This window comes from Gavialis gangeticus, unplaced genomic scaffold (assembly GCF_001723915.1).
Source record: "Gavialis gangeticus isolate Ggan-Ray unplaced genomic scaffold, GavGan_comp1, whole genome shotgun sequence".
NCBI lineage: Eukaryota > Metazoa > Chordata > Crocodylia > Gavialidae > Gavialis > Gavialis gangeticus.
In genome coordinates this window covers 16,679,376-16,692,575 of record NW_017729024.1, presented here as the reverse complement: position 1 = coordinate 16,692,575, position 13,200 = coordinate 16,679,376, and the positions used below count along the sequence as shown (strand labels likewise).

General features: G+C 42.1%; 1 long non-coding RNA gene across 1 annotated transcript; it reads left to right on the top strand.

Annotated features, from left to right (window-relative positions):
• Nucleotides 1-1,216: 1,216 nt before the first annotated feature.
• LOC109298180 lies at nt 1,217-12,420 on the top strand. Its single transcript, XR_002097511.1, has 3 exons — nt 1,217-1,227; nt 1,557-1,558; nt 12,331-12,420. It is a non-coding gene; the product is annotated as an uncharacterized LOC109298180 (long non-coding RNA).
• The last annotated feature ends 780 nt before the right edge of the window (nt 12,421-13,200 follow it).

Below are 13,200 nucleotides of genomic sequence, written 5' to 3'. Positions count from 1 at the left end.
CACTGACTGCCTCCCGATGAGCAGGGGTATGTGATGTGTGGCGTAACAAACCACATTCTTGGAATGTAAAAATGTACCCCATGCTGCAAATTTACAGTGCAGGGGAAACATTTGCTACTAGGATTTCCTGGTAGCAGGAAAAAAAGAAGTGTCACGGGAAAAAGCTGCACAAAGCACACTACAACAGTGTGCGCCAGAAAAAAACCGAGGCTCAGTCCTCCAGTGTGATGCTCTGGCTGCCTTAAGAGCATCTCTATGCTCTATGTGTTCTCTGGACGCTCCAGCACACCGGAATCTGGGAGGAACCGGGCAAGGGCAGTTTGTCTAGAGCAGGACAATGTGTCCTGCTGCAAGCAGGTGCCCTCTGTTGGTCTGGACGTGGCCACAGACTCAGCAGCAAAACAAAGAATCATGGAGACACCTTCCCAGAATATTAAGAACTAATCCAGAGAAAGTCCTTGCCATGTGGAAGTAATTATTCGATCTGCAAAAGGAGACAGGTAGCCATTTAAACATGGCTTCCACAGTCTTTTTAACAGTTTGTCATTGGAAACTACTGCACCTCCCCACAGTAGACAAGCCTTAAATTACACTTGTTACACTTTAACTAGATTTCACATATTAATTTAAGCTAATGTTTGTGATGATTTCAAGGTCTCCATTATATTTTGCTAGCAGCCTTTGCATTCAGCTTCCAGTGGCATCAAACAGAATTGTGTTCTTTGATCAAAGACATACAATATGACATTTTGTGTTTACTCTCAGAGAAAGCTTTTAACATTTACTTTCAGTTTGCATTTAGTTGCTTGGTAGAACAAAATTAGATTTCAGTGCAGTGGCACTGTCCATATCTGAGGCCTAAATATATTCTCATTTCAATAGCTTTGTCCTCTGGCTATGGATTCTCTATGATTGAATTATACATGAATATAGCAAAGTATATTTGAAATATACTTGTGTAAGTAGCACCTGAATAATTCACCAGGTTGTACATGATGAATATATGGGTGAAAAAAGCAAAAGGTCTGACATGTTTCAGATTTTTTAAAAGCTTAATCAAATGAAAACTTGTTGTGCCTATTAATGTATTTTCCTAAAAAAATAAAAATACAAAAAAATCTACACCTCCAAATAGTCAACTTTTTATTCATTGAAGAGATAACTGTTGTTTTTAATGTTTATCTTTAAATAAATTGTGCTTGATTTTTTTTGTATACTAAACTTCCTGTAAACTATTCCAGCAGTGTAAAGGGCTATTTAGAGTAAGTAATAGAATTTATGCTGTGGTATAAATGAGAATCAGATATACTACCTCTCCATAAGGAAAGCTAAATGTCATTACTTTCTATCTATCCCAAGGCGGCTATATTTTTTCCTGCTTTTTTCCCCTTTTGCTTTATCATAAGTAGAGTTAATTACTCCAGATGACTTGAAGCTATCATGTTATTCCAAATTTAATTACCATATAATATGAAGTTTTCAGAACAAATGATAGCTTTGCCTTATAAGGCATAACTAGCTGGGATTCATTCCCCACCTGGCATCATAGAAAAAAGAAGTAAAATTAGTCTTTAGATTGGTTCTAGGAAAAGATAAGGATTAATTATTACTCTTTCTAAGATTACTCTTATTTCTACTGGATTATCTTTTTCTTGCTCCCTAGTGCAACTGTACGGAGTGAGGGTTGGCAGCAGTGTCAGAATGTTTATTGATTAACAATCTTTCCATTCTTGTGCACAGAGAAATGTAACACAGAAATTTTATTTTATTGTATCTTGTTTTAGAACAAAAGTAATCATAGAATCATCAAATCATAGACTATCAGTGCTGGAAGAGACCTCAGGAAGTCATCCAGTCCAATCCCCTGTTCAAAGCAGGATTGTTCCCAACTATATCATCCCACCCAAGGCTTCCCTCAATCTGCTGGCAATGCTACTACTAATGCAGCCCAATATGCCGTTAACCTTCTTTGCAACAAGGACTCACTTTTGGCTCATATTCAGCTTATTGCCCACTGTAACCCCCAGGTCTTTTCTGCAGCACTGCTGCTTGCCCCATGGGTCCCCAGCCTGTAACAGTGCATGGGACTGTTCCACCCTAAGTGCAGGATTTTGCACTTGTTCCTATTGACCCTGTTGAGATTTCTTTTGGTCCAAGCCTCCAATTTGTTGAGGTCTCTCTGAATCCTAGCCCCTCCTCTCCAGCATTTCCACTACTCCCCCTAGCTTGGTGTCATTCACAAACCTGGTGAGGGTGCACTCCATCCCATCTTCCAGGTCACTGATGAAGATACTGAACAAAACCAGCCCCAGGACTGACCCCTGGGGTACCCCAGTTGACCCTGGCTTCCAACTAGACATCAAGCCATTGACTACTATCCTCTGAACCTGATGATCCAGGAGTTTTCTATCCACCTTACAATCTATTCATCCAACCCAGTACTTTAGCAAGTACCAAATAACTACACAGTACCAACTGTGCAATCAGGGGCACATGTAGACATGCCCCGTGGGTGCAAAGAAACATTTGCAGGACCCAGCTCAGGTTTAGGCAACTTAGTTTAAGCCACCTAAATCTGAACTGAGATTCCTGCATGCATGTGTTTGCTGCTTGCCAGGAGGAAGTGCAGGTAACTAGAGGCAATTAAATTGGGGTGGGGTTGACAGGTTGGAGGCAGCTAGAAGGACTGCAGAGGGGTGGCGGGGAAGGTTGGCCAGTTTGTGTGGGGGACTGCCTGGTCTGAGGTGAGCTAGTCCAGGGGGTAAAAAAGCCTGGTCAGGGTTGAGGAGGTAAAAACAGCATAGCCCTAGGACTGTGCAGAATTGTTGGGCTTTTCCACCATTTTTTAGGTTAGGCTATCCTGTTTTAGTTCAGGTTAACCCATGCCAATCTAAAGTTCGTTCTCATTTGATAAGAACTAGCTTATCAGGTGAACCATTTCTAGGGAAAACTGGGTGCTGTGAATGCTTTCACATGTAACCATTTAAATGGCCCTAAGCTTGGTATACACCCTATGATTCCTCTCTTACTTTGGTCTATCACATGTATTTAAACTGTAGGTACTTTAGGTTGGGGACTATCTCTGATGAGTTTTTAAAATTGCTCAGCACAGTTGCATTCTGAATCACTTGTGTTTTCTATGCCCTATTGTAATATTAATGTAACTGCTAGTCACTTTTTAGTTATGAGTGAATCATAACTCTTTCTAAATTACGGGTTTTTTTCCTGATCAGCCTATGACCATGCAGGTTGTTCTCCACTTTGACTTCTGGGCCTATAAAGAGCTCCAATACTTTCTCTTGATGTTTAACCAGAACAAACAACTTGCAGGATCAAGCCTTACTATTTAAGCCTTCAGAACTGCAGATTGTATGGCTGGATAGAACTGCAGTAGCTGCTAACACAGTTGGCCCATATTTTACTCTCCTTTTACTTTCATATTCACAACCCCATTGACTTTAATTTGAAGCTGAGGTACAACCCAACTAGGATGACTTGACATGGCTCCAGACCATGTCTTAGTTTTGTTTAAAATTTTTAAACAGGAAGAATCCTGCCTCTTTTTTTTTTCTTAATGTAAATTGCCTGTTTAAAACAGTCACAATTGATTAGTGCTATGTAGAGCCTAGGACTTCATAGAAGCACTTCTGAAGTGGAAACAAGTATTTTTAAATGTCAGAATAAATGCAGTTTGGAAAAACATTCTAGCTACAGTAGTTTTAGCTTCAATTTTTGGTTTTATTACCTCCCCAAAAATCCCCTAAGGGTCAGATTCAATAAAAATTCTTACAGCTTCAGTGTGACATCCCTCTTCCCTCAAGGAAGCAAAAGACCTTTTGAGGTTTGCTCATGCTTCTGTGGTATGAAACCTGGACACGGTTTTTATTGGTTCTTGCTAAAATAAAAAAATAAATAAAATGACTTCTAGTTCTGCCCAGGGAGTATTTAGGAATAATTCTATTTCATGTCTCTGTAAGAAGACCAGCTCTGTGTGCTGTGGGAATGTGAGTTACCTTGAGCACTAGCTACTGGCATTAGAACATATTTCATAGTTGCTATACTAATGCGATTGGATTACAAACCTTGTGACAGGTTAGAGATTTCTGAAATAGGAAAATTGTTCAGCTGTGTAGAGCTATTGTCTTCTGCTATTTATAGTATGTACAGGCTGGCTCTGTTTTTCTCCATGGGGAACACAGCATCCTCAAAGTTTAATCATGCTTTATGCCTCAGTATTTTGCAGCATTTAGTATTGGAAAGGAAGATCTTTGTCTTTGGCCTTCCAGTTGCTTTCCCCCCCATTCCATAAAAAAAACTTGGTATTTGTGCCTCTAAAAGGGCATTTATTGAAAATATTCCTCAGTTACATGAACATGTGGCCTGCATTGACAGAATTTGTGTGCTTAACCCACATTCATTGCATCTCAGTGAGCTATACCAAGCAGGTTCAGGGATGCTTCTCTCACTGCAGATGTGGCTCATCCAGGCACAGTGACATTTATATGTCAGAATGAAAATAATGAAAAGCTAATCTCAGTGGCCTGAGAGGCAAAAAGGGAGCGGCGGGGGGGGGGAGAAGAGGGGGAGCAAGGAGGAAATAAACCTTTTAAAGAGCAAGGGCTTGCTTTAAAAAAATAAATAAATAAGCAGTCCACATTTTATCAGCTGGGAAACAGGCAAGGGCTTGAAAATATCATGCTCTATGTCAGTCCATTTTAGAATGGGATTAAGATTTTTCCTTAATATCTTTTCCTTCTGTACCTTGGCTTCCTCCCTGGTGAAGTAGGGATAATCACACTTACTTTCCCTTTTAAAGCAGTTTAAACTCTTCAGATTAGTGAAGAATAATACTTCCATAGCATTTTTAAAGATACTGCTCATCATTCTTATATATGTTTATTATTGTTGCATGTACAAGCTATAGTCATGGAATAGTAGCCTATTCTGCAAGACAAAACACAAACACATAATGAAAAGATGATTCTTGCCCAAAGATTTAGCAAGCTGAAACAAGAGGCAAAGATGCATAGGTGCAGGCTGGCAAGTGCAAGGAGACAATACTGGTCAAAATTATAGCTAATAGCTTGTATACAACAGCAGCTTAACCACTGAGGTTGGGTTTGTTTTGCTTAATTATAGATATCACAGGGCACATCTACACATGTGCTTTACTGCAAAGTAGAGTAATTAGCTGTGGTGTAAAGTGTCACCGTCTACACATGGGACTGTATTAGGCCATGGTAAACTAATTAACACCATGATAAGATAGTACTGTCAGAGACAGTACTATCCTATGGCAGAGTAATTAACTGTGATTAAATGCATGTGTAGACACTGACCATCATGTAAATTGCCCAGGCAGCAGGGGACAAGATTTCTGCCTGCTGCCTAGCCAGATGCCTATGCACTTTTAGCACCCTTATGCCCCAGCCAGCCTGATGCCACCACCCAGAGCCCAGGGCCGAGCAGAGCAGGAGCATCCCTGTTGTAAACTACTTCTCCCTGGTTCAGATTGCTGCTGTCCCAGGTGCACATGTAGATAGTATCTGGGAGTAGCTTATTCTGGCTCAGAATGCTCCAGAGCTTATTGCTTCAAGTAAGTGCACATGTAGATGCACCGCAGAGTATTAAAGCATATGATAAGGTGACTTTATAAAGATGTTCAAAAACATCTCAAAAGAACGAAAGGATAAGCAGAAGATGCTTATAAAATCTAGGGAAGAGTTGAAATAATCAATGGATAGAGAAATAAGTATAGAAAGCATTACATGGTAGGATGAATCAATGTTCTTTACAGACCAAGGCAGTTGTCTGAACCTGACTATCTAGGAGAGACTTGGAACACTTTGATGAAATGCAGGGCTTTTTTGTCCACCATTTAGGACCACATTGTGACAATAACTGTGAGAAATTTATCCCAAAAAAGATGTGTAGACTGTGCAGCTTTACCAGTGAAACAATCTAGAATACCATGGGGGGAATATCATGTCCTCACTTGCCCAGATAATATTTAATGCTCAGTATAATGGTGTTTAAAAGGTGATTAATTGCACTGAGTTGACATTGATTTCTATGGAACCACTCACAACACCTAACATTGAGCAAATGCATCAACTTTTGTTTTGCTTTATTTTGGTGAAATATACTTGATCTAAAAACAAAGTCAAGTTATACTTCAGTGAAGAGGATGCAGTACAAATGTAAGCTATACCTGACAATAAATTGTGCAGGAAAGTTTCCTGATCATCATCAGAATATGCCCAGCTTCTAGTTTATGGTTCTTTTAATAAAACTTCACACATATAAAGCAGAAGGGGGCAAGTATCAAGATTTATTTAATTACATTTCCACCTACCCAAATCTCTGATAAAGCATAGTTTGCATTGTTGCTAAGGAAATTACACAGGAACTGCTTGAACACAAAAGCCTGCAAATGGTGATAATGAAAGATTCAATCTGCTTGGAAGGCAGGGGGTTGCACACGAACATCTGCTCTTCTATTTCTTTTCACTTTTACCATGCAAAATACAAAGAAACCAGAAGGTTCTAAAATTCCCAGTATGTTCAATATTTATTATTAAATAATATTAGGAGATTGACTCAGAATATATCAGGTCTTTATTATCATGCCAAATTCCTTTTTGTTAGTGTTTCTGAAGAGGGCAAATAATGCATAGGAACATATGATGTGAGGACTCTCCCTTTTTCAGAAACCTTGTACCTAGGAGTAAATACCATTCTATACAAACTCTTTAAATCAGGCTTTACATTTGCTAGAGCTTGTTGAAATACTAACATTTTGAATTCCTGGGGATTTTTTTTTCATGAGTTCATATTTGGACCAAAACATGTCAATTGTTTTGCAAAAACATTTGTGAAAATGAATCACAACTCTTTATAAGAGTGGTGAAAATAGTTGTATTTTTATAAGAGAAAAATATTTTTTCCTTGCATAATAAATAGAACTTGGAAAATGGGATTTTAAATATAAATATTTACCAACGATATAGCCTATTTTTTCCAGCAGTAGTCCCATTTATTATGGAAGAAAAATCCATGCCAGTGAGGCAGGTATATTTATTAATTTTAAAAAATACAAAACTGTTTGGTTTTAATAAAAATCACCATTTTTCAGTTTGAATGTATTAACCTAAAGATGAATTAAAATGTTTAACAAATAGTTACAAATTTATTTCAGTCAACTGCCTAGTTGTTGCTAACATAGTTATGCAAATTTGGTCAGGAAACAGTGCTACCAAACAGAAAATGTATAAATAAATAAATAAAAAATTCTATCCCAGGCTGAGAGAGTTTATGGTTAGTATTTGGGGGAAAAAATGTAATACCCAAGGGAACGTGATGCAGAATGCTTTCAGGAACACTCATATGTTTCCTTTCACTGTATTTCTGTCTCACTGGGGATTTCTAGATGTCAGTGTTGAGAAAGAAGCAGCTATCAAAATAAATCTCACTTTGAACACAGAAAACTTCAAGGAAAGTTCTTCTCCCGAGTCAGTTTACTTCTTCCATGAGCACCTCTAACCATTATGGCTAGCTGCAGATATTACACTTATTGCGAGATAAGTATACAGAAAATGCTCCTAGGCATGTGTAAAGCAGCTAGTATTCACTTTAGATGCAAGCAATTTGGGGGACAGTGATTCAATTTGGTGATTTGAATCACTGTCTCAAATCAATTTGGCTGAATCTGATTCAGAGATTCAGCTGCCGCTGAATCGGCAGTATCTCCAAATCAAACAGGCCCCATCCCCTGCCTGCTTTCCCAGCCCCATCAATGACTGCCCTGACCAGCCCCAGTGTTCTGGCATTTTTTTTTCTTTCAAAGCCCCACACTTACTGGCTCCTGCCAGGCATGGGGGAGATCCCCACTGCCCCCCACTGCCTTGCCCTGCACTGCATGGGGGATGTGGCTTTGCCACAAGCCCCCAGAGGCCCTGACAGCCACAGCAGTAGCTGGTGAGTGCGTGGCTTTTTTTTTTTTTAAGTACCTGGATGCTGGGGCAGGACTGGGCAGCCATTGACAGGGCTGGGAGAACAGGCAGGGGTTGTGGGGTGCTCAGGGGGGCTGGGGGAGCAGGCAGGAGATGACCCCCCATGGTCCCCTCCCCTCTCCGCCAGCCCCCCCACCCCCTAGTTACTGGCACGAAGCCCAGGTCCAGCTCCCTGCGGCAGTGAGTGGAAACTGCTGAAATCTCCATGTCTACTCCAAATCTTCTCTGAATCAGTTCAGAGGTTTCAAATCATTTTGGACCTTTTAATTGGTTTCCCAATTCATCTTCCAAATCAAATCAGCAACCAAAGCTTCGCACAGCCCTATCTACAACCATAATCAAACAGATGTTCACAGCACTCAGAGTACGGTATAAATGGTAGATCCCATTCTAAATTAACCCTGGATGGATGTAGTATCAGACTAAAGCACTGTAGGTTAGAGCACTTTATTGAACATCTGTGCACCCCATTCACCCCCACACCCCCAGGGCACTACTCTATCCTTGGCCAGAGTTCATCTGTTCTGCTGAGTTCTAGTGCATGTGAAAGCTCTGGAACCACTGTCCATCATCCCAGGCCAATCTGCTCCCACCAGTTTCTGCTGGCATTCCAATCCCAGAACCAGCACTCTGTGGTCTGGGGGTGATGCCAGAGCATCCCAGTATCCATGGGACCCTGGATGGCCTCATTCTTGTCAGCCACATGAAAGCTGGTGGCCAAGTCCAAGACACCTGGAGGGTACAAAATGGGGTGGGTGACTCTGTGTGGTATCACCAGCTAGTGGCTTATAGCCAGAAGCCAGCATGCCTTGGTGAGCTGCTGCCACATCAGGTCCAGATGGGCACATGTGATCCCTCCAGTGAGAGTCAAACAAGGCAATCTGCAGGACCAGCTACATCTCCTGGTCTCTCTGTTTGTGCACCAGTGGCAGGATACCATGGTGAGATGCAGGCAGGCTGGGACACTGATGCACATGCAAATCATGATGGCAGGTGCTCACTCATGCATGCCCTGGGGCTCTCCTGGAAGCCCAAGCCAGAGCTCAGCACAAGACAGATTCTGTAATGACATGCCAGGGAGTTGGGGGTATGGTTGCCTGTCCCCAGCAGCCAATTAGGTGGCTCACAAAAGTTCAGTGTTCTCTGCTAGGGAGCCCACAGGTTATGCAGGGAAGTGTGGGAGAGTGCCCCCTACCTGCTGGCCTCAGGAAGTGCAAGCATGCTCCAAGCCCCACTTACTGAAGGGCTAACATCTATTATGTTCATGTCTGATGTAACATCAAGCACTTTTAGTACAGTGTGATAGATAGAGCACTTCTGCCTTGGTCTTCTTGAACACCTGTACTTAGCTTATAGGTATAAATTAATGACATTTGCCATTTTATCCCATAGAGTCAACACAAAAGTTCAGTGTTCCCTGCTCTCTAATTCATTGAACTGTTTTGCCTTGTATTTCTGTTCCTGCTTAAGGCTTAAGTTTTGTATTTGTTGTTAGTGTCTGATTCTCAGCACCATTGAACTGTGGGGTTAAGGCAGTAATAAAAGATCCCTGAACAGAAGAGTGGCTTATTGCACTCTGAAGTGAGTCCTGTACTGTGGAAATGATTTGCATGATGCTCAAACAAGGTATGGGTGCCAAAAGAGGATTTATGTTTTTCAGGAAAATTCAATGTATTTTACATAGACATCCTTTATTCATCTTACAACAAAACTATAGTAGAAGGCAGACTGGAGTGATCATATTTTAGAGCTAGATAAAGAAACACAAAATTATGTAGAGGAGTAGACTGAAATATTTTCTTTTTTAATACATTACCATAACTTTGATCCTTTAAAGAATAATAATTATACCTGCACTAAAGATGTTACCATTTATATTAGGAAAACTAAATCTGGCATTTAAAAGTAAAGATTATAAAGAAAAATTATTGTAAATTACAGTGAAGTGGATGATGTGGGAGTTGAAGAAAGAAAGATGAAAGTGTAGATTTAGTGTTTAGTTAGTACACTAAATCCTAATTTCAATGTATTGCCTAAATGGCATGTGCAGACCTGTATAACTGCACTTCTTGGCACTTAGTAAATCCACGTTGTGCACATTAGGTTGCTGAACATACTCAGTATGGATATGCTCCAGCCAGACAGCCACCCAGGGAAACAGAATCATCCAGGTAAGCACATAAGCCCCAGCACTGTAGTAATTAAAATCCCCAACATTCATAGTTGATAGGGTCAGAAGGAACCTGAGCAGATCATCAAGTCTGACCCCCTGCCATGGGCAGGAAAGAATGCTGGGGTCAAACAACCCCATCTAGGTGATTATCTAGCCTGCTTTTGAAGACCCCCAAGATAGAAGCAAGCACCACTTCCCTTGGAAGTCGGTTCCAGATCCTAGCCACCCTGACTGTGAAGCAGTGCCTCCTGATGTCTAGCCTGAACCTACTCTCAGTCAACTTGTGGCCATTATTCTTAGTTACCCCTGGTAGTGCTCAGGGGAACAGGGGCTCTCTCTCGTTCCCCACTGGTCTCCCCTGGTAAGTTTATAGATTTTGTGACCTGATCATAAAAGGCAAGCAGGTTGGTCTGACAAGACCTGCCCCTGATGAGCTCATGTTGGTTGTCCCTGAGCATAATCTCCCCTGCTGGTCCCATACAGATGTGCTCCTGGATAATTTTCTCAAATAGCTTCCCCAGAACTAAGGTAAGACTAATAGGCCTATAGTTTCCTGGGTCCTCCTTCTGAAAATGGGGACCATATTGGCCCTTTTCCAGTCCTCTGGCAACTAGCCAGAGCACCATGAGTGCTCATAAAGCCATGCCAGGGGTCCCACAATGACCTCCATCAATTCCCTCAGCACCCTGGGGTGGAGATCATCTGGATCTGCTGATTTGAACAGTATGTCCAGCCCCACCAGAAGTTCTCTAATTAGGTCCTCCCTGACTCTAGGCCTAACCTTGCCTCTCCTGAGTGCATCCAGAATCCCAGTGGTGGGGATGTCCCGGTCTCTGCTCAGAAAAACGGGGACAAATAATTTGTTACAGAGGTTAGCTTTATCATCTGGTGCAACTACCAGATTGCCAAGAGTGTCCTGCAGGGGCCCCACATTACCTAGTGCTTTCTTTTTACTCCCTATGTATTTAAAAAAGGACTTCTTGTTATCTTTGATCCGGGTCGCTAGTCCTAGTTCTGTCTCTACCTTACAACCCCCCTACAGTTTCAAGCAACAGAAATATAATCCTCCTTGGTGATAGCCCCTCCCTTCCAGTGGATGTATGCCTCCTTTTTAGCTTTCAGACATTCCTGAATGCCTTTGGTGAACCATGGGGGTTTCTGAGCACTCTTGCCTGCTTTGATTCATGTTGGAACCGTCATCCTTTGGGCTTGGAGGATCATTTCCTTAAGAAACAACCACTCGTCTTGGACTCCCAACTCCCCTACCCTCTGGGACCTCAGTGCCTCTCTGACTAATCTCTTTAACTCATTGAAATTGGCCCTCCTGAAGTCAAGGGATTTAGATCAAGGAAGAAGGCCATCTTACTTTTTAGTTCAATAGCCAAGTATCTAGGGTACCTATATAGGGAAGAGAGGGCTCAGGTTCTTGTTTCCCCTATCACCCAGAAAAAATTTGAATCTCTTGTATTTTCTCATATATAACACCTCCCCAAATATAATGAATGCCTTGTTTTTAAAAGGCATTATGAACATTTTTTTCCAGAGTTATGGCTGCAGAGAGGACAGAGCCTAATCTTCAGATGACTCACCCTCCCTTTCCTGCTTAACTAAAACTCAGCTTCTGCTGAAGACTGGTCACCATGAGTGGACCTCTGATTTTGCTTGGAAACTGTTGATCCTTCCAGATCATGGTGTATTCATGAGAGGTCACCCAGACCTTTTATGCATATGCCTAGGCATGGTTTTTGAAGAAGTAGAGGCTACCCAAACCTTTAGATCACTGAGACAGAATCCAAAGGCCAGACTCAGCCCAGACATTTAGTACCTCCATGGCTGTATTTATATAAACATCCAGGAATTGAACCCAGGTCTTTTGTGTAGCAGACAAAGAGTCTACCACTGAACCACAGAAAACTCTACCTCTGATTTGGGAAAGAACTAAAAAGCTATGAAATAGAAAAAGACCAGAAGCCCTAGCAGACAGCAAAACCCCTCAAAGGACCTTGTTATATAGTAAATGTAGGTGGATTCTGTAGCTCTGACCCCTGGATTGGCTGCATATTTACAACTTTAAGTGGCTTAAGGAACTCATTATTCAGCTTAAACTTATGACACTCCAGGGCAGGATTATCTCTAACCACCGAGTTTTGCTCCTGTTCCATTAAAGTGTGCTCACTTCCTACAGCTATTCTGCCCAAATTGAAGTCTTCCAACATCCCAGGGTGCAGTGGCCCCTCCTGAGTCCAGATGAGCGGCGACTGCGGGGTGTAGCAGGGCTGGGTTGCTGCACAGAGTAAACGCTGTAGCCCCGGAGCACTCAGTGGCTGTGATTCTTCCCACCTCACTGCTCCTGCTATTGGTGACATGGGGGCAGGAGGGGGCAGTGAGGGAGGGAGGAAGGTGAAGTCCCGAGGAAAAAAAGAGATCAGGCCCCTTGAAGCTCAAGCAGTGAGCCAGTCCAGGTGGAAGCGGAAGGCACCGCAGCTGCTGGGTCCTTCAAGGCTATGGAGCTCACTCTGCTCAGCTGGAGCAACAAGCCCCTGGCTTCTATTCCTGTCTCTGCTCACCAAGCCTCTAGTGGCAAGCCACAGCTGTGCAGGTAAAGGACAGTCAGAGATGTTTTTTTTACCTTAAGCTGCGACTGCTCCACTAAACAAAACAACACTAAGCTGATTAACATTTGCTCAGCTTACAGCATAAAATGTAACAAGGCCCTAAGAAAGGTTAGCTTCATTAGTGGAATGTCAAGACCATTAAAAAGGAAGGATGATCTTTAACACTTATGAAGTAAAGATGGCCATTAATGGGCCACTGACTTCCTTAGCTGCCTGAAGGGTAATACCAGAGCTGCAGAGCTGTGCAGCAGGGAATGGAAGAAGGTGCTTCTTTCTCTGGTAAAAAAATCAGCTTTCTTCCTCAATACACTATCCAAGTGGAGAGAGTTTGATTTTTGGGGGGAAGGAGGGAGAGGTGCATGCTGTACATGCCTCCTAGTAAAGTATTTTCACCACTGGG